The sequence below is a fragment of the Lithobates pipiens genome, unplaced genomic scaffold, assembly GCF_037356315.1.
Source record: "Lithobates pipiens isolate NorthernLeopardFrog02 unplaced genomic scaffold, aLitPip1_a1.2 Scaffold_10, whole genome shotgun sequence".
Lineage (NCBI taxonomy): Eukaryota > Metazoa > Chordata > Amphibia > Anura > Ranidae > Lithobates > Lithobates pipiens.
Window position 1 is genome coordinate 60758789 of NW_027507686.1, and position 4104 is coordinate 60762892.

A 4104-nucleotide genomic window follows, 5' to 3' on the forward strand; every position below is an offset into this window, starting at 1 on the left:
GCGTAATGTCTTAATTTATTTTGACATAATGGTAAAAGTGCTTGCTGACCTGGGATGAGCATTGGTAGGACAAAGCACTGAGGAACCATCTCCCGTAGATGAAGATGTGCTTATTGCATTTATTTATTTTTTATTCTTTTTTTTAAAGAAATCGCACATATGCTAAAACGTTTTATTATAATTGAATATTTGTATCGCATGCACAGCTCAAAGCAATGGTTGTTTTTTGCAGGATATCCAGGCGACTAGGCAGTGCCAGCTGGAGCTCATCTATGCGCAGGCTCTCCACCAAACAAATTAATAAACCACTTAATGAATCTATTCAGGAAGATGCTGACCAGCCCAAGAGAATGACCCGGGCATGGAAACAAGCCAGCACAGCATGCATGCCAGTATTTGAGAAACCACTGTAAGATCTTGCTAATGCATCCAGTGATGGCATCTTGCAGGTGAAGATCCGTGCTGAGGAATGCCATAGTGCAGAACAGCACTGTGAAGAGATGATTGCACTGGGCTCCATGAAAAAAGAGAATCCAGAAACTATTGTCCCAACTGAGCCAGAGTCTCCACCTTCAGTGACCATCACACAACCCCTCGATCCTTTCACCCCTGAAAAATATGGCCACACACAGCTTAGTTAAAGATTGCAGACAGCTCCACGCCTAAGTTTGCTTATAAAGAAATTATAGATTTGACAAGTGAAATGCCCCAGCGTGTTGAAGAAGCCGCTAAAACGCTGTCATTAGAATTATCAAGTCGCAGCACAACACCTACATTCTCTAAGTCAGACGGGCGCTCAGTGCGTCACAAGCATTGTGGGTCGCAAGTCAGTCAGCTTTCGTCCTTCCTTAGCTAACCAGTTCCCCCTAGCCAAGAAGCGTGAATGCATGACTCAAAGCTGTTCTGCAATCCATTCATCGCTCAATGACAAAGAAGAGAGCTACAGAGAATTCTGCTTCTAGCTACAAGAGTTGTAAGTACTCCTCTTTGCCCCCCCCCCCCCCCCCCCATAGCGAGGTAATGAAGCCCCACTTATCTTTCCATGTTGTATTGATAATTTATAATGCACCCAAGATTGGGCTGGCATCAGCATCATCTTGTTGTGCTCACTTTGCTCTTGACAAAAGTGATTGGAGCAGGAAGGACTCCAAATCTTTATTACATACAGAAATCACCACAGGTTTTCTGAATTTACATGTAGCGTGTTCCTTGTTTTGTAAACCTGGTACATTATTGCTGAAGCTGTGGCTCCAACTCTGACTCCAAACTTTTTCCTCCACCCTACAACCACTGTGCACGTTTTAACAGAACTGTAGGGGTGAGGTCTGATCTCACCTCATCGTTACCAGTCTCAATTGCTATATGAAAAGACGTGAAATGTTGTAGAGGCACTGTGTTGTGTCCTAAGAGAATATGAAGTAGCTTATTATGTTATATAGATTATAATATAATAAGCTATATATATATATATATATATATATATATATATATAATATATACATTTTTTTGTTTGTTTGCTGTTTGGAATACCTACAAGCACCCCACCTAATCTTGGGACTGCTGCTGAAAACAACAGTTTTGCCCTGATCTCTCTTTTTAAACCCCCCTTGCTTCTCCCCATTATTTATTGCTTCCAATAGCAAGCTGCTTGTTCTGGAGGCACTGGTACGTCCTAGCTCCCAAGCCCTGCTCTATGCATCCACGACACGCACAGAGCCACTGATCAGCCCTGCCCCCCACTCTTTCCTCATTGCCTTGCTGGCTATGATTGACAGTAGCAGGAGCCAATGGCTCCCACTGCTGTCTCAACCACTGAGAGACCCGGGAGAAGCTCAGCTCTCAAGCACATTGCTGGATTGAGAGGGAGCTTGGGTGAGTATTTGGGGGTGGGCCTGTGCACGCACACACGCACAGGGTTTGTTTCCTCTTCATGCATGGAGGTTAAAAACCTTGAGCCTTTAAAACCACTTTTTTTTGTAATTGTTTATTTTAAATTTTCAACATCATACAGAAGGAAATATACATGAAATATTAACATTAACATATCAAGAGTCCAGGTATACTTTGATTACTGGGTATACAAAATCTGAACACATAGAGGTATAGCGATGTGATTAGAGTATTAATTTGAGTGGGGGAGAGATGGTCGCAATCCTAAAAAATAGAAATTGAAGCGACCCTCTACCGTATCCTTAAGGGGGTTATAGACAAAAACTGTAAACATACCATTTAACCTCAAAGAAAGCTTTACACAAAAGGAAAAATAAATTTCAGACCTTCTCTTGGGAATATGTACGTATCCAGGTTTAACTAAGTAGGATCAATCCCATCAGAGCCATATGTAGACTCATCCCATGTTGACCATATTTTAGAAAATTTCTGCACCTTACCCTCCACTACGGCCATCAAGTGTTCCATTCTACGTATGTCAGCTACAGTGGTGATCAATTGCGGAAGTGTTGGTGGAGAGGTGGACAACCATAACCTGGGTAATGACCATTTTAGCAGCCAATAAGACGAAGGACAACAATCTGCGCAAAGCCTTAGAAATACCAGAGAAAGGGAGGCCTAGCAGATAATGCATGGGCGTCAGTTTAAAACCACTTTAAAGTGGAACTTTACCCATAACCACTTGATGGGGGGGATGTTGTTTAGCCAGGAACATACTTTCTGCATTATTAATTATGCCACCAAAATTGGTGTGTGCTGTAAATTGCCTCCAGCGTTGATTCGTTTTGCCATAGGTTGCCATTTTGCTGAAGCCCAGAGCGCCTGAAAAACAGTAAATAATAGAGCATAATTAATCTTTCAATTTAATGGTTTAAAAAAAAAAGTTTACGTTCCTGGAATGCCGGGATTGCTATCACATTTGCCTGCGCCTTCAACCAAACTGTCAAATCATCAAATGGCTGGTGTCATAGCTGATCACATGTGCAGCACAATGGCAGTTGCTGATCAAATAGAAGCAGCCTCCTTGGCTGTAAAGGATAAGAGGGTTTAAGCTTTAAGTCTGTCAGATCGGCCTTTACAAACTTGTAGTGCCTAAAAATGGAGAGCAACTGAGCATGTGCAGAGCAGGGTGAGACCGTGAGTACTGCATTTTAACCAGTATAGACACTTATTTTTAATGTTTGCTTTTATATAGCTACGCATGCAAAAGGGACCAGCCTGAAGTCATCAAGGCTTAATTTTTTTGATTATAGTTCCATTTTAATTTTGCTTTAATGTGTTACCATTTTTGCAGACCAGAGCTCAGTTGAAATAGTGGATGAAGAGGTCACTGTTCAAGTTAGGTGAGAATGATTGTGAGATTAGTTTGAATAGTTGACAGTTTTCTTAGTTGTGTAAAGTTTTCTTATTTTATATATTTCAATCAGCCAGCGAGCTTATTGAAATAAGTAAGATTCCTCCATCCACACATGAGGTGTGGCTTGCTGCTTTCCTAGTTATCAAAGATCACTGAGCTGAATGGAGGCGAACCGGGTCACCATGCCTCTGTCGGCGTTCCATGTGAGCTCCCTTCTTATCTCTGTGCTACAAGCCAGAACTCCAAAGGGCATATATGTTTCGGGGCTTTGCCCCTTTTTCAAAGACCCCAACGTATTTTCACCCAGTACTCACTGTGGTTCTGGCTTGCATCGCAGAGATGGAGGGAGCTCACAAAGATGCCAATAGTTGCATGGTGAGTGGCGAGCCCGGCTCACCTCCATTCAGCTCAGTGATCTTCGATACCCTGTGTCCTAGTTAGTGATCACCCTGTCTTAGGAGCTGCTTCCTCGGTACCTTAGTGTAAGTTTGGATATGGGTTGTTTTAAAAAAAAAAGTGTTAAAATTTTATTAGACCAGTGCCTTAGCTATTGTTTCTCTTAATTACTCTTTATTATATACTTATCACCAGTTGTACTTGAATCCGCTGCTCCTCTGGGTGACTTCATTGGTTGTGTGACCATGTTAAGAATTGTACTTGCAACTAGTCTTGTATATAATGGTTGTGTTTAAAAATTAAGGAAATCCTAAGTGGTATAATGACTGGTGCTAAATTTTTCAGACTTAAATTTGTTTGTTAAATCTGCAGGGCTGAAGCTGCAGAACCTGCTGAGGAGA

The 4104-nt window shown here is 41.8% G+C and overlaps 1 pseudogene; it reads left to right on the forward strand.

Annotated features, from left to right (window-relative positions):
• The first annotated feature begins 215 nt into the window (after positions 1–215).
• Positions 216–3297, forward strand: LOC143925383 (inner centromere protein A-like; annotated as a pseudogene).
• The last annotated feature ends 807 nt before the right edge of the window (positions 3298–4104 follow it).